This window comes from Apium graveolens, chromosome 1, assembly GCF_009905375.1.
Source record: "Apium graveolens cultivar Ventura chromosome 1, ASM990537v1, whole genome shotgun sequence".
Lineage (NCBI taxonomy): Eukaryota > Viridiplantae > Streptophyta > Magnoliopsida > Apiales > Apiaceae > Apium > Apium graveolens.
In genome coordinates, this window is record NC_133647.1 from 64,628,062 (window position 1) to 64,655,112 (window position 27,051).

The following is a 27,051-nucleotide window of genomic DNA, read 5'->3' on the forward strand; positions in this document are numbered from 1 at the left end:
ATTTAATTTCACGTACTTCTGGGTTAAGAATATCTTTTATTGCAGGGAATGCATACCGCAGCTATCAAGCATTTTGTCAATCACTTAATCCTATTTGTAATTGTTGATGCACCGTCTAGTAATTATTTTTCTGTATAAAGGTATACGATTGGAAGCTACAAGGAAGATAGTTCCAGCAGGCCCTGTGCTAGCTCTTTCTTTAGGTGCACTAGTTCTGTTTTTGTTGGCATATCTTCAAGAGACTGCCTTATTATATCCTATATATAATTGGAGGTAGAGGGTTTGGATAGTATGGTTTGGTCATCCTAGAGTTGGGTTGTAGTGCTAAAGTATAGTATAATAAATACTATATTTATTCATTTATTATATTATTATACCATAATATCTAATAATATGTATAACAAACACAATAGTTATTTAATTAAAAAATGAACTATAATTATATATTCCTAAATGATATAAATAATATTAGAAGTATTATATTATATATATAATACAAGTAACAATTATCTTAATAAAAATAAATATAAGTAATAAATAAAAAATCATTTATAATCGGTTTAAAGTAGTACCATTTTTTTAAAAAAATATTGAAATGGGTATATTTGATTTAAAATATTTTTAAATGGATAATTTTCATTAATTTCTTATAAAATAAGGAAAATATTTAGATTATATTTAAGTACAAATATTATATTTTTTTGTTTCATTTTGTAAAAGGGAAAAATTACGGATTGTCTTCTAAAAAATTTAGAGCACATGACTCCTATAAAACATAAAAATGAGGAATAAATATAATCATAATAAATATAAAAAAAATCAAAATTAAAATACATATCTAATAAAATACATTATACATTATATTTATTTCATTTATTCTATTATTCTATTATAATATTTAATAATATGTATAACAAACACAATAGGTAATTAATTAAGAAATTGAACTACAATTATATATTCTTAAATGAAATAATGTTAAAAATGTTATATATATATATATATATTTATATAATAAGAGAAAAAATTATCTTAATAAAAAATAAATATAAGTAACAATAAACAAATCAATTGTAATTGTTAATCAGGTTAAAGTAGTACTCCCTCATTCCCTTCCAATAATTTACATTTGTGAGTAAGTGTTCGGCATGTATTTTAAGGTGTATAAAAAGTATATTATTTAACTTATTTTTACAATTTTATTCAGAAAAACAAAATTGTAAAAAAATATTACAGAACTATGCTATGCACCTTAAAATGCGTGTCGGACACTCTTTAAAAAATGTAAACAATTGAAAGGGACGGAGGGAGTATCATTTTTTTTAAATAAAATGGCCAATTTTGATTTAAAATATTTTTAATAGATAATTTTAATTTTTATCTTATAAAAATGATAAACACATTTACATTGTATTTAGGGATAAATAATTATATATGTATTGTTTCATTTTATAAAATAAGAAACCTACGTATTGACTTTTACAAAATTTAGAGTATATAAATCCTATAAAACATAAAAATTAGGAATATAATAATAATAAAATTAGGAATATAATAATAATAATATTAATAATAATAATAAATTACAAAAATTCAAAACTGAAATATAAATCTTAAAAAATACATTTAAAAGTATTATGACAAATAAATGTAGTATTTTTTTTCAAAATCACTACACAAATATTTCCAATATTTAAGCTAAAAAAATTAAACAAATATCAACAAATAGAATGTAAAATTATACAAATTGATATTTAGATTTATTGAAGTTAATATTTATCAAAAATATAGTTGTAAACAAGTTTTAAAAAATTAATTTCACTAAAATAAACCAAAAAATTATTGTATACAGCATAACAATGATATTAAGAAAGAAAAAAACTACAAATTTTGTTAATTTCACAATTACAAAATACAAAAATATATTAAATTCACATTATAAAATAACTAAACAAAATTATATATATATATATTACCGCCACTAAAAGTAAATTAACAAACATAATAATTTTTAAAAGAAAATTAAAAATTATAAAAATATTATAATTTTTTTAAATCACCCGTGCATCGCACGGGTATAAAGCTAGTCTTATTTTAATATACACAATGCTGATATTTCCCAACGAGATTAGAATATAATGTTCATAGTTCAACGCCCCTACGTTTATAAAAACTACTATATTTTTTTTATAATTTTACTAGCTCAAGTCGCTTCTGGAATTTTTTTCTATCGTTGTTGCATAACAAAATCTGTCGCCTACATTTGAAGTTAAGAGTTTTCTATGTTCTTATAATAATTAAAATAATAAAAGTTAGTTAAGTTATTCTCGATACTCTATCTTATCGAATTTTTATCGCTACAAAATCTTCAGATTACGAGTTCAATTAGGAGTAAACAGGACAGCTCAGGCAAATCATAAGTTTCAACGAGATGGTGGAAATGCCTTTGAAGTTAAAGTTTTCGAGTTTTATGATGTAGTTCTATATTTTGTCATACTTGGAATAGTTTTCTTTCTTTTGATTGCATGTTGTCATATATTGTAGCTAGTGGACAATTAGAATAGATGAATGAATATGTGTAGTACTTGATGTTTGGATTAGATGAAAGTGTTGTACCTGGTGTTTTGAATATTATTATTGGATATATAGAAAATTGATCTCATGCCCGCAAGGGTTGGCTCAGTTGGTTAAAGAGAGGAAAACTAATCTCTTGGTCACATGTTCGAATCCCACGGGAGGAGAATTTATGATTATGCCTCCTGAGCCAGAGCCTGTCGCTTAAATGCGGTTTACCTTGGTTCACGTGGTTTGCAGGCTATTACGTGAACCCGTAGGGTTTACCCAGTGCGCACCCGAAGGGTAGCGGCTGCAAGTTACCTACGATAAAAAAAAAATTGATATCATGCAGTAATTAATTTTGGTAGTTTATTTGTTTGGAAAAATTTTAGCATCTATTTTTAAAATGTGCATTATTAAAACAGGTAATGAAACATGAATATAATAGAAACTAATGTTAATTTAACACTATAACATATGTTATAAAATGAAAATTTGATGTCTATCAAAACTTAATACATCTGTTTTAGTGGTACATTAACATCAATTTATCAAATGCCACGATAAATAAAGGTTTAATAATATAATCAATGTTAAAGAGTACTTTAGACAATGTTTGATTTAAATGAAATGATGTTACTAATTCTTATAGATATCGATTTTTCTCGAAAATTGATGTTAAAGGTATTACTAACATCAGTTTTTTTTTAAAATTAATGTTAAAGATATTAGTAACATTAGTTTACTGGGTAAGGGAAAAATTATTAATGCTTATCTGGCATATGTTTAAATTGATAGAAATATTATATCATAACAATAAATAATGATAGATGTTTATTAAAAATTTAATATCAAGAAATATGTATCGGTTCTTATATAAAAATGATGTTATATATATATATGTTCTGTTTCACATCAGTTTAAAACTGATATTAAATGGGGGGTCTTTAACATCACCCACAAAGATATCAGTTCTTTTTTGTCATAAACATCGGTTTTCAACTGATGTTTATTAATATTTTTCTTGTAGTGAAAATACAAATAGAACTGTACTAGATAGATTGATAATTGAAGCAGAAACTCAAACTATAAAATTATAAAAGTCTGTCCTAATAATGTCTTCCAAACTAAAAGAATATGAAAAAAATACAGAGAATGGTGAACCAAAAATTTTCAATTTTTTTTCGCAGGATTATATAACTTTTTAGACATCTCGAAGAATGTCATCCGCTTTTGCACAAGTTCCAACTTTGCGAAAAAATGAAACACGTAATATTTTTACATTGCTTCCACCAAACACAAATTAAAAACTCCACTTCCTGTCAAATGAGAACTTGCAACTGGGACTGCATAATATAACCTAAGGTCTCAAAAAATGCAACATGAAGGTAATGCATTTTCTCAAGTTTCATATGATATTTTTTTCATAAACTCATCAATGTTGTTCCTTGTATGATCTCTTTGATTTCATGTACAATCCTTTCTCGTGAATTCTTGATGAGAAAATAAAAGAATCATGAAAGAGTATTTGATGTAGTATACCCCTTCCGTCCTACTGCATTTTTTACATAGTTTTACATGATGTTTGTCACGCACTTTAAAACTACTATAAAATATAGTTCTATATATTTTTTTAAAATTTTATACAAATAAAATTTTAAATATTATATTTTTATTTAAAAGAAAAAATATTTAAAATTATTTAGAGAATCATGTTTTACGGAATATATCTTTTCCCGCAAGTAAAAAATTCTGAATTATATCCCGTAGGTATTGATCAATCATTTTCTCTAGATATTTCTTACTCTCAATCAGAAACTCTGAAAGTAAATCCTCATTGTGATTCTAACAAACATCGGATCATAATTTTATTAATAATTTAGATATGAAAATAAGAAGTCTCCACATACAAATATTCAAGTAGGTACGAAAATTTCAAATTGTAAACGAATAGCATTCCCTTACATTTTCTTGCAAAGTAGAAAACACAATCGTATATATCATAAAAAATATCATAAAAAACAATCATCCTTTTTAAAATAACAACCGGGACACGGGCACTATGCAGCAAACACTCAATAAAATTACAAGTAATGATGAATATACTTGTTAGAAACTTACTCATTATTGTTCAAGAGATGGCTTCGGAGGTCCACAGTTAGTATACATCAAGTTAATCCTATGAATCAAACTGGCATTATGTTAGTATGAAAACTATTTACGCCTTTATATACTACTCTCCCTCTGTTTTTTTCCTGTGTTTTTTTTATATGTGTTTGACTTTTGTGCACACATTTCTAAGTGCATTGATCACATAATTAAAATAATAATTTTTAAAAATTTCTTTTTCTGAATTTAAAGTTTTAGTTATATATTTTTATTAACAAAAAAAAATTTAAAAATTATTATTTTAACTATATAATCAAAACACTTAAAAATGTGTGCACAAAAAACAAATGTCATATAAAAGAAAACAGAGAGATTATAATTTTTAAAAAGGTAAATTTATGCCTTGCTAAATTCAAGGACTCCATCTTTCATCGCCATAGAATTAAAACTACACCTTGTTCATCATAAGCACACCTGATAAAGCCAGACAAACATTAAAGAATAAATCAATTTGTAACAATTGGCATAACTGGGTTTTTATGACAATCAACATAAAATCATTTTCATTTTAAATCAATTTGCAACGATTGACTATCAGTATAAAACATTTTCATTTTGACTGCTGATTTATTGGCTGCCATCTTTTGAGTGAAACTCACATCAATTCTCAACTTTATCTAAAAATTAAAAATCAAATAAATTAATGCAAATAACACAAAACACTTACAATTAAAATAAAAATGTAATACAGAACATTGTTGAAGATACTTATGATACGTACACAAAAAAGAACCCGAGAAAAGATCATATGTCAATCAAATATCGAATGACCACAACTATGTAGGATACCTTGATGAAGCAAAATCACATATATTATATATAATGTCATGATGTAGGTAGAAGCATAAAGGTAATGTCATGATTGCTGAGTCAGACTTCAACATTTGTAAAAGCTGGATGCCTAGATACTATCTCATTTAAAAAATCTAAACTAAAAAAAGTGATACATGATAAAATTTATATTTTGCAATTAACATGACATCAGAACAATACAAAACATAATACAGAATGAAGGTCTCGTGTACTGATTTAGAGAGGGATTGTACCTCATTCAGAATACCACTAATGACCCCCAAGCTCATTAACCTTAAACACTAGAATGGCTTGGCAGTTTCCACATTCCTTAAAGAGGCTATAGGTAACAATATATCTATACTGCAAGGACATAAGTAAATTAATACAAATTTTTCTACGATTTACATTATCTAGCTCCTTATTCATCCCGTTAAAATTAGTTAATCATAATAACCATATAGCTTCTGCATTACTGAGTATGTACGGCATTGAAGAGGAGATTCTTGATGAACTGAATATTAGTTTCTTAAAGAAGAGGATAATTAACCAAGAGTTCATGAGTATATAGACTTTGAACATTTAAAAGTGAATTATACGAAAGTACACATAAAAAAATTTCCAGCCTAAAACCTTAATATCTAGCCCTTCTATGATTTTAACATGAGGTTGGGTCATATATTTATTTTCTGAAATCTGAAATTTAATTATCTAAAAGATAATATGGTCATGGGTTTTATCTATCTTTTTCTCTTAAACAAATCATCTAACACTTGGTGAATCAAATAAATACAAAAAAGGACTGCAAAATGTCATTTATATTGATAAATATAGTTTTCGAAATCATACTAATATCAATATAAAAACAGCCAAAACTATATATAATTGTACAAATAAATCCTAAAACAAAAAATTAAACACTAACACAAATTAACATAAACATAATGTGAGTCTTGAAAATTAGAAAGTTAAAAGTGATTTAGAAACTTGAAGATATGTGGCACTTCAGAAAGGTAGTATTAGATCTAAGAAATTGTATCTGCAAAAAATGAAAACTAAGAAAGTATATGAGAATTAAAATGATAAAATAATAGAAAGAGCGGTAGAGACTCTACTAGAGAGTAAATATATGAGAATTAAAAAGATAGAAAATGAGAACATTGGAGAATTTAAAATTTGAATCCTCCAATTTAAAGAGAGAAAGGGAAGAAAAGAGCATTAAAAGTATTCGAATTTGAAATTTGAATTGAATATGAAGAAAAAACTATTATTTACGTTCGGGGAAAATACAAAACCTTTTGATGGAAGATTGAGCCCATCGGTTGCAAACAAATACATGTAGCATACATATTCTATAATATCTATACTGAATTATAATAATCGGAATGAGACATAATTTGGTATATCCCTTATTTTGGTTGGTTTGTTTATCCATTCAATCACGAATCATGATCGTTAAATTCAAATATTGAAGGAAAACATAGTTTATGGTTCAAATCCCGCAAACGACAAACATTTAGATTATTATAGATTTATGAAGCAACAAATAAGGTCCCAAGTTCGAATCTTACCAACAACAATCATTTATATCAAATCAATTATAGATTATTTTAAAATATTTGATCTTCACTGAAAATTATACACATTCATAATTAAAATTCTCATAATACGGTTATATAATATAAATGAAAAAATATATAATATATTTTTTAAAACCCGTGCATCGCATGAGTTGTAAAGCTAGTATTAGTATAATACGATAAAGTAATGGCAAAGTACTGTAAAATGGTAAAAGTTTTTTTTTTCAGTATAGATAATTCAGAAAAAAAAAATCCTTTATCCATTATACTCTTCAGTAGATTAGTCACAAAAATGCAACAGAAAATGAAAATAAACAAGCGTTAGGTAGGGTAATATGGATTTTTGTGTTTTAGCTGTTTGTATCATTGTTTGCGATTTCGCGATAATTGAGTCGTGCATGTCCTATTTGTAACACATTTTTTTGTCAACTTTTTTTAAAAAAAAAGGTTATCTTCTTTCATTTATTTTAAGAAGTAAAAAACTATATTTAAAAAATAATTTATGGAATTAATTTTTATTTGCTTCGTGAAGTACATGCAAAGAAATTGAGCAATACGAGAGCGGGAACATTTTAGTCTCAAGTCATCACTTAATTAATTTAACATAAAAATAGTTAACTTACTATAAGAGTATTTCTGAAAATTTTTATGGATTTGAACATTTAATTCTCAAAATCGTCAACTAATTAATTTAGCGTAAAATTAACTAACTTACGACAAGGATATCTCTGAAAAATTATACGTGTTTGTACCACACATGTGAATTTTGAAATATGAGTAAAAAGGTTCAAGATCTGGGGGTATCATGGGGTATCATGTAGATGCACACACATATACCGAGCAACACCAGTACCTTTATTATTGCAGGTGAGTGTGTGTTCTTTCTTAGTTGAAATTCAAAACAGAGCTGTAAACGAACCGAACTCGGATGAACTTGGACGAACTTTTAATGAACTCGGACAAAATCTTAACGAACCGAACACTGTTTGATAAGCTTATCGGACAAAATTTCTTGTCCGAACTCGAATTTGGTAATATTCGAACCGAACACGAACAATTCGCGAACATATCGAACCGAACCGAAGGCTCCGTCACTTTTTTGGTATAGTTGAATGAAAAAGTCATTTATTTGGTATACCTGTTGAGAAATTTTAATTTATGGTACAGAACGCCTCTTCTTTTGGGAAACACCAACTAACCCCCAGAACAAGTGACGTTCTGGGGTAATTTTAATTTTTTTTTCTTTTTCTTTTTCTCTTTTTCCCGTGATAAAGTTGTGTTACTGTGTTTTTGAACGAAATAAAAGTAGTTGAAGGGCTGTTTTTGGACTTCCATATTACATAAATGGGAAATGTTTTCACTAATTTTTTTTTGTTGGCTTGTAATGTAAACCTAATTTATGTGTGTATTTTTTAATTTAAATAAAAATTCGTCTAAATATGAATTTTGTAACTCCAAAAAGGGTGTCGTGCAATATGAGATCAAAATATTTAGATGAGGGAATGTTTTGGCATGGGCGTATGTAAATAACCGTAGAATTTGTGGGTTCCAAATTTTTTGGTTGTGTTGTAATGCAAAGCTATATTCTGTGCAAATATTTTATTTTTATTAAAAACTAATATCACTAACACTTTTGTAGCCTCGAAAATGGTGTATTGAGCGGCGACTGCGTAATTGTAAGCGAGGGCATGTTTGTGCGTAATTGGCAGAAAATTTGTATATGTTACATTTTAGATTTTAATTTGAAATTGGAGGAGAAATGGTGTCATGTGGGAACATGAATTTAAAAGTAAGTTGTAACGGAAAGTGGGATAATGAAAATGATAAAGTAGGAAGTACATTGCAACTGAAAAAGGGATAATTAAAGAACTCTCAAATTCTTTAGTCATCCGCAAGATTAATTACGTAATTATCAAAATCTTGATCTTCAATCTTGTTAGCTTTCTCATCATTTTCTTCGTCATCCCCTTGAATGTGATGGGAGGTATGCTTATGACCTCCCTCCCCATTTTTGTGGTCGATGCGTGCCTACTCGACCGATTTTGACGCGGTGGCCATGGGTCGGGGTCGGGACGAGTATAACAGATGTTTATAGCCATACCAGCATCATCGTGACCTTGAGAAAAATCCCCAAGTTTGACAATATATTTAGCATATTTATTGTCCCACTGCTGTTCCTCTTCACGTATCTTTTCACTCCTACACCTTGCGAGTACATCCTCGGCCTCCCTTTTCCTCATTTCAAGCTCGTCCTCCATGAAGTGGTAGTATCGAGACATTTCTTTTAATTCATAATCATGTTCTTCCTTTGAAATGTTACCAGCGCTGAAATTGTTAACAATGTTATCTTCGTACCGGATCGATGATTTCATAAAGTCGAAGTGCATTTCCCCGTACCCAAGAAACTGTTCATTATCACGGACGGCGAATCCTTGTGTAGCGCGTATAGCTCGCATTCTTTGGACAAATTTCTTGACCTCACTGATTTTTGCTCCGTGAGAATCAGTAGGTGCCTAAGATTCGGTCCATTTATACCAATTAACTTCCCCGTTATTATGCATTTCCGACGTTGCTCGTCCCTTACCCTTGTTCATGACCTCAGTGTATGAATCTAAAAATGTGGAGAATGTTAAATTAGATAGGGGTGAAATGGAGATGATGAATTATAGATTCGCAGATATTTATAGTCAAAAAAAAGAACTGGTAAAACTTTAAACTTTGAACTGGGGCAATAATTTCGAAGGTGAATTTAATAGTTTGAGTTGTCAAATTATTTAAAACATTTACACGTGACTAAAGTTCTGAATTATTAAATGTGCAATACCTTCGAAAAGCACACAGTACTTGTTTCAACTTATACTAATTCCGAGGAGATTCGGCAAATGGGGTGTTTAATGCAGTGATGGACAAGAAGAAGATATTTGAGGGAAGAACCTATTACAATGAGGCAAAGAAATTACATTATTTGCTAAAAATTAGCAAGGTTAACGACATATTCATCAGACTCTTCACCAGACTCTTCACCAGACTCTTCATCCTCAGCCTCCATCTATAGGTGTTGCTGATGAGCCACAACGTACCTTGCTATTAAGTTATCGTCTTGTTCGATAAGGTTGATTTCCATTATGTCATATTTTTTGTAAACCTCATCCACCTGACGGATACGTTCCTCCTCTGTTTGGGACATATCGTTATAGGCCCTTTCAATCTTTATTTTATCAGCTTTTATTTCGTCCAATATTTTCTGATTAACCTTACCATACGATTTCTTCGTGGTTTTGGATGCTTTCTTTTTCCTTCCACGTTCAATGGATTCAGCTAAACTTAGTTGACGCATACTTCTCTTAACATTTGTAGGCATTGTCAGCCCTTTGCCCTTATCCATTTTATGTGTAATAAGATGCCTACAGTTTGAACATATGGTTTAAAGTTATGAAGTATGATGTATTTATAGAGCAAAATGAGGCTTGTAGTGGTACAACGTAAAGGTTATTTTGCATGCTTACAGTAAACTCCCCAACAAATATAATTTTAAAATGTTATCCAACAACCACTGTAATCTTATCAGCAACAGCAACCAACAATTAATTTGTAAATATGTGATTTGAGTTGTCATTGCTGTTTTCTATACTGCCTTTAATGAAGACAGTCAGTTGTCATATTTTCACATGCAATTATCTTCAATTATTCTGAAATGACTACTCGCTGTAGTGAAAGTAGGAAAAATTTACTGTTATTGTGTAACAACTGTAGAGCGTGAATAAAGATTGAAAAGACTACTCGTTGTAGTGAGATTGTCATTATTAGTCCATTGCGTGTCTGAATTACTTTTATCAGTGGGTTGTATAGTGTATTACTGTCATTCAATGTAGCTTTACAGTAACATTATAGAAATCTATCATTGCGTGTCTGAATTATTATTGATGTATCATTCAATGTAGCTTTACTGTCATTCAATTACTGTCATTGCGTGGTTGAATTATTATTGATGTATCATTTTAGTTTTCCAATGCTTCCCTTGTAACATTAATTTCATTTGGCTCAAGTTTTAAATTGTTTAAGTTTAGAAAGCATTTTGAATACTAATACCGGGAACGGAACTAACTTGATTGTGGCATAATAAAATACAACAAGTCTGAAAGTAACCATAATTAATAAAGTAAAGTCTAAACTGCATACAAACTGAAAACATGGCATAATGAAGACGAGAACATGGGGCAATTTCATATTGGTTGTTCAAATTTCATTCACGAGCTACAGTAACTATACAATTACAATAATTTATTGAAAACTTCAATATACGCAGTGAGTAGTCATCTCAAATTAATACAATCACAATGCATGTGATTTCTGTTTTATTTCAGATCACATGTTGAAAATTGAATTAAAAGGGATAAGATGCCAATCAAAAGTCATGACCACAAAATCTGCTGGGATAAGATATGAATCCAAAAGGATAAGGTTGCTTTACATTTTTTCCTATAAATAGCAGTTTCTATTTTTCTTACCATGCATAAGTTTATATTCTCAAACATATTTATCTTAGCAGTTGTTGTGATGGAGAGGCAAAAAATGTGTTTCTATGGGGTGGAACCTGAGATAGGTAATATGTGGACCGGTGAAGTTGCCGGTAGGCGTTGGGAGCGGTGTGCTAGCTGGAAGTGTGCTTACTTTGTTTGGCTCGATGAGCCTCTTACAGACCGTGCTTTGGAAGCTGTTCACCAGCTTTACAAGGAGATGGACAGGAAACACTATGACATAAAAATGGAATTGTGGGCATATTATCAGGAGAAGTTGGCTGTGATTCGTGCTCAGGTGATTGAGAAGGTCCGGGAAGTGGAAACCATATCTTTTATTGAGCAACAGTACTGATCAGCCACAGAACATGAGCAACAGTACTGATCAGCCACAGAACCTCCCGCCGGTGTGGCATAACCTCCCTTTCCCTTTTACTGCTCTACGGGGCTACTGCCTCACTTGCACATAAGTATCAGCTTCCTCACCAGCGTTATCCTACTCATCACTGTCATCCCCCATATCTTCCTCCTGCATGTGATGGGGTGTATGCACCTGACGCCCCTGCTCGAAACTCTGTGTGGAGGTGTCATGTACCAACCACGGGTCGAACCCTCTAGTCGGGGTCTGAAAAGAAAATCCCGAACCACTTGTCTCGGGTGGAAAACTGTATGTAGTCTGTGGAAAATAACTCTGAGTAGAATGGCCCCAAGTGGATCCAGCAGCCCAAGCACTAGGAACATCATAAGGGCTCTGAGTACTGTGGCCAAAAGTAGATGTAACAGCAGCATGGCTCTGAGATATCTGCCCCCACGAGGAGCAGATATAGTAATAATATTTCTTTTTCTCTTTACTTTTCCCTTATTGTTTCCTTCTTGTTTTTTATCTGAACTCTTCTTCCTCTTTTTCTTTAAATTGCCTAAACAAAACATTCTTCTCCTAATACTTTGTATTTATATTACTACTAAGTTAAAAAAAATATGTAATATTACTTAGTAAAATATTTTACTTATTAATATTTATTTTATTTTATTTTTATTATTAATATAGTTATTGAAATCTATATTTCATTTAAAATATTTTTTAAAATCTATATTACTAAATCTATATAGTTAAAATTTTATTAAATTTTTTATTAAAACAATTTACAATTTTATTAAAAGTTTTTTTATTAATAATATAGTTAGTAAAATCTAAATTACTTTGTATTTATAATATTACTAAGTTAAAAAAATATGTAATATTACTTAGTAAAATATTTTACTTAGTAATATATTTTTTAATTTTTTTTATTAATAATATAGTTATTAAAATCTATATTTCATTTATAACATATATTAGGTTAGTTGGAACTAATAAGGTAATATTCGAAGTGTCAAAATGTGGTAGAGGGCTATTTTGAGGCTTATTATGAAATTGATAAAAATATATTTTGCTGAAAATGAATACTTAACTTGAAACACAATTCCATCACATAAAATAAGGTACATAATATAACACAGTTGAAAAAATGTGCCTGGTTCGATACATAATAAAAACTCTGTCAATCATCGAACATATAATCATCGGAAAGGTAGTTCTCATTTTGTAATAGTCTATATTGCTCATCTTCTGTAAGCACTCTCCCAATGCCGCGGACAGAATCTCGCGCCAGTTCATACATGTACTGACGACTCCTACACAATAACATTCGGTTATTTTCCTTTCTAATACTTGTCACGACCCTAATAACTTTCTTCCTAAATCCTGCCCAAGTTGGACTATCCCCTGCTTCAGAATATATGTCAATAGAATGTCGAGTTGGAACTCTTAGACCCATAGAAAGCAGGGCATCTCTCAACCGGTCAGATTATTCACGTCGATAAGCCCATTCACGACGTACACCAGCAAAGTACTCTGTAGCATCAATAACTCTAAGACTACGGTAATCATCATCTCTTTCTATGAGCAACCAGTTGCGATTTGTGTTAGAAGACATGCTATTCATTGTTATAATTTGTTTCACATCTTGATTAATAGGTTATATAGAAAAATTCTGATTTTTTAGTCATTCATTTTCATTCCGTATTCCTATCAGAAGTCACATGCATTCTGCATCAATTATTTAGAAATGACTAGTTACTGTACGAAATACACTGCAGCACGTGAATGATGAATTATTAGCAATTTGAAAGTGTCATGAATAGTCAAATGCTTGGCTGCATTACTTTCATCAGTGACGTTTACTGTAGCAAGAAGATAAGGAATGGTGGATAGCCTGCAAAAAAAAATGAAACAGTATTTGACATGACATAAAGTTATGCACCACTGCATCTCATTACTGGGAAGCGTAAAGAGCTGTATCTTTGCACCTACTTTTATGTTATAAATAGAGTGTGTTATACCCCTTGTGATATTTAATTTTCACGATATACTAACAAACAACATAATGAGTTATACCCCTGGTGATATTAACCGAGCAATTAGTAGGAAATGGTTTTGTGATGACAATTTTAGGTACTCAATGGATCCAAATGAACGTTACGCAGGAAGTTCAATAATCACGATGCAGAGGGAATGGGAATGGTGTGTTGGGTGTCTCAATAGTTGAATGGGCCAATGTGTCCAGGAAGGAGTGCGAATACCAAAACAACGCGCCATACACATGCAGCGAGACACGCCTCATGAGCTGGAATTAGCATTATTTCGTGCTAGAGAGGAAGAGAATCGTATGAGGATGCGCTTAAACCGTAAAGACCTACAAAGAAGAAGTCAGGAGTATGCTGAAGACGGCGACCACCACACTGCAATGATGTATCATCATTTTGCTATAGGTCCTGATTATGTTTCTGATTGTTTTCTGTCTGACGATGAGTAAGACAATTACTTATGCCAAGTAGTTTTGTAAAACATAATTATTAATCACGGACTCAAATAAAATTAAACAAAAAAACATAAATAACTTAATACAGCATTTGCTTTTGTTGTAAATTTCAAGAATCTTATCTTCTCTTTCCTATCTTCCAAGTGGGACATAAATAGTAGATTTCTCTTTGACAAATATCCTATCCGAAATCTCCATTGGATTCTATCAATAATGCATTCCTATCCGAATTCTCAAAATGTTTAGCTATCTCTAGCCTACAGCTTCTATTCCTATTTATATGTGTCCTCCAACATTGCATGTATTCAAAACATACTGCAATTCTAAGTTCCTAAATCTTTAGGAAAATAATATTGTTCATACTGCAATTCTAAGGTATGTCAGCATTACATGTATGTTTGTTTACATGTACAATCTTGACTTTTGTTTCCTAACTGTTAATGTTGTCTTCAACGCAGGGAGATGGAAGGCCACGTAAACGTCAAATTTTTTTGGGGCGAAGTAGTTATTCGAGATGGTAGTAATATCAATTACTCTATCGATCCAAAAAAAATGATGTTTATTAGGTTTGGTACCACTTACAATGAGCTTAAAAGTGTCGTGTATAATTTAATGAACATTAGTTCGTATCAGTGGAATTTAAAATTGAGTTTAAAGTACCCATATCTTGGTCAGTACAACCTAGTTGAAGGTTTTTATCAAATGGATATTTTATGTGATGATGATGTTACACGCATCTGCCATGTTGCTAAACGTTCAAGGAGATGTTTTTTTGTTCATCGAAACAGAAGAAATCGTTGTTGATGACCCGTACTCATTCCAGCTCAATTTCTGGTCACAACCAACAACAATAACATACGGTGGTGATGTACAACCACTGTGGCCAAATGTACTTTTTGATCAAGGTGTAGGGTATGGAGGGAAGACTACTCAACATGGTGGAGGGTCTGGTAGGGGGGCTAGTGAACATGGTGGATGGTATGAAGGGGGTAGTAGTCAATATGTTGGAGGGTATGGAGGGGGAGTATACAATATGATGGACGCTATGGAGGGGGAAGTAGTCAATATGGTGCAGGGTATGGAGGGGGGAGTAGTCAATATGGTGAGGGGTATGGAGGGGGGAGTAGTCAATATGGTGAGGGGTATGGAGGGGGGACTACTGAACATGGTGGGGGTAACGGAGGGTGGAGTAGTCAATATGGTGGAGGCTATGGAGGGGGGACTACTGAACATGGTAGAGGGTATGGAGGGGAAAACAGTCAATACAGTGGCGGGTTTCAGGGGGGCTAGTTATGAAAGTGATGTGGTGGGAAGAGGTTCAGGTCAGCGGTTAGCGCTGCTGGCAGATGGAGTTGTAGCCAATTCATCAAGTGAGGAGAATTTTCACCTTCACGATGATGACGACGAGGAATCTTCTGCCACCGAAGATGGTGAAGGACATTCAGAGAGAAATGAAGAAATTTCCAATACATGGCCGGTAGTTGGAGAAGAACATCATGTTCCAAGGGTTCCATGGTTTCGCACAGAGCAATACACTCCACCAATCATAGATAACCCTAATGATATATATGCTGATGAAGACCTCGACAAGGGGGAACTGGGTGAGGGAATGTGTTACCATGACAAAGCAACGCTCTTGGGAGCAGTGAGGCGTGCACATATTAACACTGATCGTACATATAAAACTACAAGGATTAACAAAGAACAACTCATTGTATAGTGCCGGGCTGAGGGGTGTAACTGGAGGATGAGGGCTGCTTTCGTGCATGATTCCGGGTACTGGCGGATTAATGTTAATAGAGAGGAACACAAATGCATGGTCGATCAGCCGTTACAAGATCACAAGAAGTTATCTACAAGGATGATTGCACAGCTTGTAAAACCACTTGTAAGTAAATCTTTAGCAAACGCCACTTATTAAAGCCGAATTTTGTTTGACATTTACTGTTTTATGTGAAACAGGTAATAGATACACCAGAAATTCTTATTAAAACCATTATCCCGCTGATCAAAAACGAGCACAACCACATAGTGGGGTACAAGAAAGCATGGAGAGGGAAGCAAATAGCAATTGAGGAAGTGTGTGGCAGTTGGGCTACAACATACCAAGCTCTACCCATGTTCCTGATAGCCATTATGAAGACAAATCCTGGAACTATTGATGAGATCGATGTTGTCCCACATGCTAAGGAGCGGGGCACGTCCGTCTGCAAGCGGATTTTTTGGTCTTTAAAGGCAATGATGGACGGGTGGCAACATGCACGTCCTATGATTTCAATAGATGGGACATTCTTGAAAGGAAGATATAGGGGCAAGCTGCTTATTGCTATGGGTGTTGATTCAAACAACCACACGGTTCCCTCTCTGTTATGGCTTCGTTGATAAGGAGACGTACGAGAACTGGTCTTGGTTTTTGCAGTGTCTTCGAAGACATGTCTGTCGGCAACGAACCGGCGTCTGCATCATTTCTGACCGTGCTACCAGCATTATCTCCGCCCTACGAGACCCGCAAAATGGTTTTGCTGAGCCACTCAACATCCATAGGTTATGTCTCCTCTATGTAAAAAGTAACTTTTGCAGTCATCACCCAGGTGGTGAACTAAAAAAATTAATGTGGAAAGCTGGAAGAACCACACAAGTCTCAAAGCACGACGCATATATGTCAAGGATTGGTGAAATTTCCCCCACCGCCCTTAATATCTTGCTACAATACCCGTGGAGAGGTGGACACTTTCCCACGATAGTGGTGTTTGCTACGGTCAAACAACCACAAACAGCTTGAGGGCTTCAACGGCAACATAAGGAGGGCTCGTTTTCTTCCAGTAACAACAATGATGGAGTACCTCTTCTACAAGGTGGTCACAATTATAGATAAACGTCGAAACATAGTGGATGATGGTCTACAAGAGGGGCAACAGTTATGTGCACGTTCTGCCACTATGTTAGCAAAAATTCGGAGGAAGGCAACATGACAAATGGTTATTACTTTCCATCATCTCCGCGGGATTATGAAAATAGTAACACATCAGTACACAACAGCTAATGGGACGGTAAAGGGAGGTAAAACCCAGGTTGTCAACCTCACTGACCGTACGTGCACCTGTGGAAAATGGTCGACCCATCATATGTTGTGCTCCCATGCAATGGTAGGTTGTATAACACATGGATTGAATTGAGAGCATTTCATCGAACATTTCCATAAGAACCAAACAGTGCAGAACTTGTACAGGCCAATAATTTATCCGTTGGAATCAACTGAATACTGGAACTACGACTTACCCGTACCTTTGCAGGGGTATGGAAAGTTAGTGCCGGAAGAGTCCTTGAAGAAATTAAAGAAAAAACGCGGGGATAAGGGACAATCGGTGCGGATCCGAACGGAGATTGATGGTCCGCGGTCTGGAAAGAAATGTAGTTTATTTAACCAAGAAGGTCACACCAAGCATAGTAAGAAATGCCCAGGGCGCCCACACTAAAACACGTGATCTTGTTGTCAAACATATGCACTACTGCTATTACAAGCTGTCTACTTGTAATATGGTTCTGTTTCCTTGTTTTCCATTTCATTATTTACTTGTTCTATCATAATATTTTGGTTTCAAATGCTCATTGCACATTCATTTTATATAACAGTTAACGTTTTTAAATTTAACATTATGACACCCTCTCTCCAATAAATAAAATTATTATTTAATCATACAGACTCCAAATGTTTTTACATACCTACAAAACAAAAGAAAAATGGACCTAAACAAATTTCCGGTTATCTAAATATGTCGTGCACAAATTTGCCGTCCCGTGACAATTACGCACTCGCCGCTCATGACACCATTTTCGAAGCTACAAAAGTGTTGGTCATATAAATTTTTAATTCAAAATTAAAATTTTTCCAAAATATAGGTTTACATTACAACACAACAAAAAAATTTGGAAGCCAAAAAATCTACGGTTATTTACATACTCACGTGCCAAAACATGCACTCACCTACACTTTTTACACTCACATTTCACGACACCCTTTTTGGAGCTACAAAATTAATATTTAGACATTTTTTATTTCAATTAAAAAATACACACATAAATTAGGTTTACATTACAAGCCAACAAAAAAAAATTTAGTGAAAACGTTTTCCATTTATTTAATATGGAAGTCCAAAAACAGCCCTTCACCTATTTTAATTTCGTTCAAAAACACACTAACACAACTTCATCACGGGAAAAAGATAAAAAAAAACTACCCCAAAACGCCACTTGTTCTGGGGGTTAGTTGGTGTTTCCCAAAAGAAGAGGCGTTCTGTACCATAAATGAAAATTTCTGAACAGCTATACCAAAAAAGGGACGGAGCCCCGAACTGAACATGAACTGTTCATGAATATCATTTGTATTTTTTAAAAAAAATAATTTTAAATATTATTTTAAGTAAAAAATTATATCAAACTATTAATTATATATTTTTTTATAAATAAAATATTTAATTGAAATAATTATAAAATATATTTAATAAATATTATTAATAATATATATTATTTATACATATAATATTATAAATATACTATTTTTTTCGAACCGAACACGAACCGAACTCGAGTCGAACACCTTAAAAGTTTGGTTCGGTTCGTTAAGATTATCGGACAAGAAATGTTCTTCGAACTCGAGTTCGATTAGCTTATCGGACGAGCTTATCGAGCTCGAACTCGAACGAACCGGACGAGCTTAACGAACAGCTCGGTTCATTTACAGCTCTAATTCAAAATAACTGTTTTTACTTTTTACGGGTATACGACCACTGTATGGTTCCAAATTACAACTGATGTGTAAAATAATAAGAAATATAAGCGCACAGTGTTTAATTGTAACAATTACAGTTCGATCCATAGAGACTATGAATTTCAAAACCCTAACAATTTAAATCAGGTGAACTAGACAAATATATTTGAGATAAGATTTGCTTAACCTAATTAGCAAGTAATAAATAATATGAAAAACCTAGGAATCCGAATCCGTGAATTAATCACAATTAATATCAACTTGCCCTAAAATCAATTCTCTATTCTTCATAAATATAACATACATCGATTAACGAGACAAACATATACTACGAAACTTGTTATCTAACAATAACCCATCAAAATTTCATTGAGCAAACATAGGCTATGTAAAATAAATCCGGTAACAATAATATATCAAAATCACTTTGTCAATTGAACAATTAAGCACCAAGAAAAATTATGTGAATGAAATAATAAGAGCGAGAAGATATTAAAGCAATTAAATTAATTTCATCTTCATCATAGGGACAAATTTAGCTACACATGATAAAAAGATTAACAAAACAAATAACTAGTAAAATCTAGCTCTAGATTGGTGATCTAGATGTTGGGTGTTCGGTGTCTTGGGGTGTGTAAAATAAAAGAGGGGAGACCCATATATATAGGGGAAATATGAGGGTTTGTGTTTTGGAATGTCAAAACTTGATTATGATATATTTCCTTCTTTTCCTTCTTCTTCTCTAATAAGTATTTGAATTTCTTTAGCTTCAAGTATTCTCCACCTCCTTGCCCTTTTCACCTTTTCCTGCTCAAATTTTGATTTTATTTATTTTCTACAAAATAAAGTAAAATAATTTATTTATTAAAAAATTATAATAATGGACATAAAATAAGTATTAATAATATGTAATAATATGGACCTATCAAATGCCCACATACCTATCTTTTGCTCATCACCGAGAAAAATAAAAAAGAAATGCTAACTAAGAAAAGTCATATGCTCCTTTTTGTAGGAGTGACGACAAATTTAAGGTTTACCAACCCGTTAAACTCATAGACAATCTCTACAAGAGGAGTGTTGTCTCCTAACGGTTTGCAGAAGATATGCCCATAAATATGTGAAATACTTTAGTAAGTGTCAAAACTCTGTCAGTATTACCATTTATTAGTGTCAGCACAATAAGTTTTGGGAAAAAATATGCCTTTAAGATTCTTCTAATAATAGCCAAGATGTAGATATCAACAATACACTTATATCGACTCTAAACGTTCACATAAAATCCCAAGTTGTGTCGTGAATGTAGGTCTCTGCAAAACAAGTATCTAGCCAAAACTCACTATTTTTTTCTTCTTTTTTTAAATTGACTGTGCAACGTCTGTTTTCATAGGCTTTCTATGTTATCCATGTAGCGAGCTTTGGGCCAATGACTCCCAAACTAGTTGATCTTAGGGCACTAGGTTTTGAAATACCCATATGGACTTAATTACTCGAGTAACATAGGCCACAAAATAAGACTAGTCAATTATACTACTTGTGCCCATCATCTCAATCTTTTTTTATTTGTGAGGAATATTGGGTATTGAAGTAGTTTATTCAAGCATCTCTTATTTTTTTGCTTTTTTTCTTTTTCTTTTCATAAAAATTTGATTCGACATTGTTTCAACATGTGGGCTCTGTCTCAGATATCGAAAACTTCCCTAAACAATCTTTCCTACAACGACCTTGGGAAATTGTGTCGTCTTGGACTCTTAAGCAAAAATTTGTTCGGCACAAGTTTCATGAAGACAACCTTGCTTAACTACGTTCAAATCACCTCAAGGCATTATATATATAAGTTTTGAAAAACTGCTAACACCAACTAGTATGAAAGTAAAAGAGTGGACTGGACAATTTAGCTAAAATATCTCTGATTATTTGGATTTTTTCTTTTTTTCAATTTTTTTGGATTTTATTATTTTATATAAGTACTAATAAACAACTTCCCCATACCTAAATCATGCATTGTCCTCAATGGATGTAAATGAGATAAAAATGATAAAGTCAAAGGATACGAATACTTGATAAGGGCATGACAAAGGAACACAATTACCTATAACACACCCAGAAAGACTCACACACATATAGTTACTCCTCTATACCTACACTTTACTGTGGGACACATACAAAAAATATTTATTAACCAATACCAGATCGTGAAAAAACTACATTCGCAACACAATCAATATATATGTGAAACTCACCCAAAAGAACAACATTATCCACTAAAGAGATAAGATCATGCATCAACATAAAACTCAAAGCACTAACATAATCCATAGACCAACTAGACGCTTCTTTATGTTGTTTATGCAGAGTAATGACTTAAAATTCGTGGTTATGAACTTTGTTACTAGAAATAACAACATCATGAGTTACTTTATCTACTACCAAAGGCTGATTAAGAGTAAAAAATGGTAGAATATGATCAAGAGTAGGTGATGGTAGAATATGATCAAGAGTAGGTGGCTCACCAACAGAAGTCTTAACAATGGCTCTAGGATCAAAAGAACTATCCTCAAGATGGGTTTCATGTTTAGAACAAATTGCATTCAATTCCTCAAATATCTCATCACAAGTGAAATTCCTATACAACTCATGAAGTTCTCTATTGCTCTCATACTCACGTGAAATATCTTTACCAAGAAGAGACTCAATTTCACTATCCCCAAGATTCGACCCATACACAACCTCATTTATCAAATTAACTCCCACAAGTTGTTCAAAAAGCTCATTAGGTTGATTTCCTACATTATAGATATTAAGATCAACTGACATGTTCCCAAAAGTGAGTTTCATCGAACCATTCCTACAATTAATCAAAGCATTAGAGATGGAAAGAAAAGGCCTTCCTAAAATAATGGGGATTTGATTTTTGATATTTTTGACTGGTTCAGTTTCTAGAATAATGAAATTAACTATCTTAATCAACACATCTTCAACTATACCCTTAGGAGTTTTAACAGAACGGTGAGCTAATTAAAGGGTGTTATAAGTTCACCTAAACCCAAGGCTTCATAGACAGATAATGGAGGAAGATTCACACTAGTACCTAAATCGAGTAAAGTTTTATCAATGAAGGCTACGACATAAGAAATGGTAGGACAACCAGGATCCTTAACTTCACAAAGATTTGATTTGATAATATAGAACTAACATGAGAGGTTAAAAAAGCTTTATTAGGCACATGAGTGGTTCTTTTATGAGTACACAAATCTTTTAAACACTTAGCATAAGAGAGAACTTGTTGAATTGTATCTAAAAGAGGAATGTTGATCTTGACTTGCTTAAAGACTTATCTAACTGAAAAGAATGTTTGTTTGAGATAAATATTTGAGGAAATAGGGCTTTCGGTTTAAAGAATTTTTCACTAGACACATCAGAGAGAGGTTTTGAAGGTGGTTCTTTGGATGGTGATGACTCATTAGATTCATTTTTAAAATTTTCAGGATTTTTAGAAGTCTAGGATTTTAGAGTAGAGGATTTGGTTTAGATGTTAAGTTATCTTACTCGTGAGTAGTAACATTGGAATGATTGTTAAATTTATTACTAAAATGTAGAGAAATGACAGAATTTACATTTTCATGAGACTTTTGGTTTGATGAAATTTAGGATTAATCTCGGGTTGACTAGGGAAACGGTTTTTCTCTCTCACTGATTGTTTTTTCCAGTGGACTAACTTGGACCTCTAGCTTATATATGGCTTCACTACTAGAAAAAAGACATTAGACATCGGGTAAAAACCGATGTCTATGTAAAAAAACAGTGATGTCTTCGCGACTGATGTTAAAGATAATTTTACATAGACATCGATTTTTACCCGATGTCAAAAGGTACCTCAGACATCGTTTATATATGTAACCGTCGTAAAAATATGCAGTTTAACATTGGTTCAAATAGGTAACCGTTCTTATAGGTGTTCTTTAACATCGATTTTGATTAACTATATATTATCAAAAGTCAATTCTAACATCGATTTTTTTGGAACCGTTGTTAATATTCATGTAACAGAGTTCTATAACATCAGTCTTTTTAACAAATATTTGGATTTTTACTGATGTCTTTGGTAATATTAGACAATCCATTAACCAAAATATCAAAAAACTTAATTTTTAAAGCTGAACAAGTACATATTGATATTATTACCCAATTGAATTGAAATCAATAAATAAAATAGCCTAATTTGCACAAATACATCAATTGTTCTAAACAAACTATTACAATAAAGTACTGGCCTTGTTATGAATATTCTGTACTTCACAATATTCAAAAACTCCTTGAATTTTTGTAGCTGCTCACTGTGATATGCCACCACCACTTCCAGGAGGTTCATTCTCAAATATCTAGAACCACAAGTTCAGACAACAATTCAATACTTAATCTCCTATCTAAGATTTTAATATATAAAAGGACAAAATATAGCCTTAGCCATAATATACTCACAATGGATGCTCTGGGCAGCGACCTCCTTGCAAGATTCTTACTCAGCCGGATTCTATACCATGTGCACGCTCAATCCCGACTCTAGATTTAGCAAGGCGTACTCCTTCCAATGAGAGACAACTCATATATCGAAGCATAAAATAGCACCATACCATATCAATTTGTAGTATGGTGACATTATCCACCACCTAAAAGACAGGGAAATAAAATAAATGAAACCAACACATTTTGTTAATAGGAATTTGTGATTCAACTCAAGTACAAAAATATAACTAAATAGACTCAGATGCTATAACAAGTCGCATAATTAGTAATCTTAGGAGCCAATAAAAACAATCTTAGATGCTCTATTTTTTAAACCAGATTTTTCCAGGTGCCTATAATGTTCACAAATGTTTTTCACTTGAACATGTAAACTTGATATCAAGATTTTTATGCAAAGATTACATGCAATATGAAAATATTGCAAGAAACTTATTGCAGAACCGCTATTCTTTTTAGGTATGACAATTCTAAATAAAGTGTTTACGGTAGAAGTGTTAAACTTTTCATAAATGACAACTTTAAGTAAAGAGTAACTAACGCGCCTGAATGAGCTTCGGGTCACAGAAAGATGTTGTCCTCCTGCAGAATGTCCAAACCAATTTTATGTATTAAATAAGTAAAGATGTTGTCCACCCACAGAATGTCCAAACCAATTTTAACATCTCTATGTTTTACCAAAAGCCAACGCAGTAACCTGTCTTCCTTGTTCAAATAATGTAGCTCTTTATTTATGCTAGGTGGAGCCATCATTGTCATCTGCAACGGTTGTCACTTTGAAATAAACATTATGTAAGTGTACTGCAATATTTAAATAACTAGTTCCTCGCCTTGTTATTCCTTTTTTTCTCATTGTGAGGGGTGGTTAAGTAAGTCACCAGATTCATATTAGAATGACAGCATTCATATTACAATAGAGCAAATTGAATATAGACAGTTTCAAAGGTTACATATATAATACATATTAGTGCAAGGTAAGAGTTCCTACCATAATCAATTTTATCTCTTATTCTAGTTTCCATTTGATATCATAACAGTGACATGCAACTATAGACTATAGACTAAATGTAAAAAAATTGAAACACTAAAAGAAAGCATTATTTTAAACTGGTGGTTAAAACTGAAGAACTCTTTAAACATGATAGCTACAGTCAATAACTTCTTTTCTTATTCAAGCCCAGATCGAATACAGTTTGACTACAAAATTGTAAATTTTGTAGACATGAGAAACAGTAGAATGATCTATCTATGAACATAACTCACAAGTTCTCGTGAGTCTGTATTTAAAATGCATCATGTAGCTCTTCTTAAGAAGCTGATTAATTAAACTAATCGAAAATATTATGAAAATAAGGCTTCCACACTGAGAACGGTACATCAGTGCTAAGTCAAATTTTAATATTAAATCTGCTAAACTAAGAAGTAACGGAATAGAACTACAATGTAAAAAGAGCAACCTACCTTTCCTAACACAGCACAACAGTCACTGATCATATAAAGACTTGGAGCATTATCCGTACCATCTAATATGGCATCATATCTAAGAAGCGAAGGAAATGCTATTTCCAGTCTTTTAAATCAAAAATAAAGAAGAACCATCATTATAATACACACAAAAACGTATAAGAACCATCTACAATAGACCATAACAAAATGAAATGATCAAGATAAAAAAACATTTAATTAATGTAGCCGCACCTTACTTGATTCATACAAAATATCAATTAGAAATAGTACACGACCTAGAAATTAAATAAAAGCTCTACCTGTCTGTGCAGATTATTAAGATCCACAACATCGTGATCCTAAATACATAATCGACCTAGAAATAAACGTAACAACAACATGATTACTTTAGGAAAAACATAATGTGGCCGCAAATACAGAGTTAAAACGTCGAAAATAACAATTACAAAACATTACCAACACCACAGGCGGCGAGATACAAAAAAGCAGGCGAGCCCAAACCTCCACCACCAACCACCGATACCAAAGAATTCAACAGATTTGCCTGACCTGTATCCACAAAATAATAAGCAATGCCTTTAAAGCTTTAGAAAGTTCTAGATCTGTTGAAATAAGAACAAACAAACAACACAATCAAACTCGAGTCACTCAAAAAATCAAGTAGAAAACAAATAAAACCTAATCAAAAAAGAAAACCACCAAGATTTGTAAAGAAATTGAAGTTTCTCAATTTCTTTCATAGACACAGTAAGATGGTGATGAAGAATTAAGTATTAGTTACAGGGAGATGGTGAGAGAGAGATGTGAGAGGGGAGAAAGCGCACTAAGAGAGAGTGAGAGTTGTGCAAGAGATAGAAGGGAGTGAGAGGAAAGAGGAAAGGGGGGAATACATTTTTGGTTAAGGGGAACGGGTGAAATAATTGAGAAATAAGCGGGGAAGTGAGCCCGGGTCTTTTTTTCAGTTTTATTAAATTAATCATAGACATCAGCTATTATTTAGACCCATGTTTAAAAAAAATCGACAACGGTTACGTTTCGGACCGATGTCTAATTCATGTGTCTTATATTTTAAAAATAACTATTAACATCGATTATTTTATTGACCGATGTCTATTAAACGCAGTAACATCGCTTTAGAAATAACCGATGTCTAAAATACCTTTGACATCGGTCGTCTGAGCAACCGATGTCTATTGACATAATTCTAGTAGTGCTTGTGTGTTTGAATTTAGCAATTGCCTATCTTGGGTCATAGCTTGCATGAAAGATTGTTGAGATTTGAGTAATGCCTCCAAACTTTTTTCAATGGAATTCAATTTCTTATCAGATTCTCTAAATAAGAAGGATTCAAAGGGACTGAGTTTGAATAATGACCAACATTTTGAGGAGGATATGCGTTAAAATTTTGAATTGGGTATGGACTAGGATTGGGCTTTTGAAAAGCATGTTGAGAATATTGATTAAACTGATTTTATTGACCTTGGTTCCATGAGAAATTTGGGTGATTCTTCCAACCAGGATTTTATGTGGGTGTATAAGAATCATTCCTCAAAATCTTTTAGGTTCAAGATTAGGTTCCGTAGTTGACTCCTATAACATGGTTTTTTCAGCTAACTCCTCAAAATAGTGCGAAGCTTCTTTCACATTTTTATCCATAAACTTACCTTGACACATAGACTCTGACAGAGCAGTGGTTTGACTGTCTAAGTCTTCATAAAGAATTTTACAAAGTCTCCATTTTTCAATACCATGTTGAGGACAATTAGACAAAAGCTATTTAAATCTATCAAAATAATTTCAAAAAAACTCATTTCAAT

The 27,051-nt window shown here is 32.3% G+C and overlaps 1 long non-coding RNA gene across 4 annotated transcripts; it reads right to left on the reverse strand.

Annotated features, from left to right (window-relative positions):
- Positions 1-23,407: 23,407 nt before the first annotated feature.
- On the reverse strand, positions 23,408-26,143 carry LOC141719878 (uncharacterized). Of its 4 annotated transcripts, none has more exons than XR_012574181.1 (6): positions 25,913-26,143; positions 25,691-25,783; positions 25,534-25,589; positions 24,313-24,526; positions 23,726-23,913; positions 23,408-23,625 (listed from the first exon to the last, which is right to left on the reverse strand). It is a non-coding gene; the product is annotated as an uncharacterized LOC141719878 (long non-coding RNA). The 4 variants fall into 4 exon arrangements; XR_012574179.1 differs by having other exon boundaries at positions 23,410-23,625; positions 24,313-24,349; positions 24,446-24,526; positions 25,691-26,143; XR_012574180.1 differs by having other exon boundaries at positions 23,410-23,625; positions 24,313-24,349; positions 24,446-24,541; positions 25,691-26,143.
- Between the last annotated feature and the right edge of the window lie 908 nt (positions 26,144-27,051).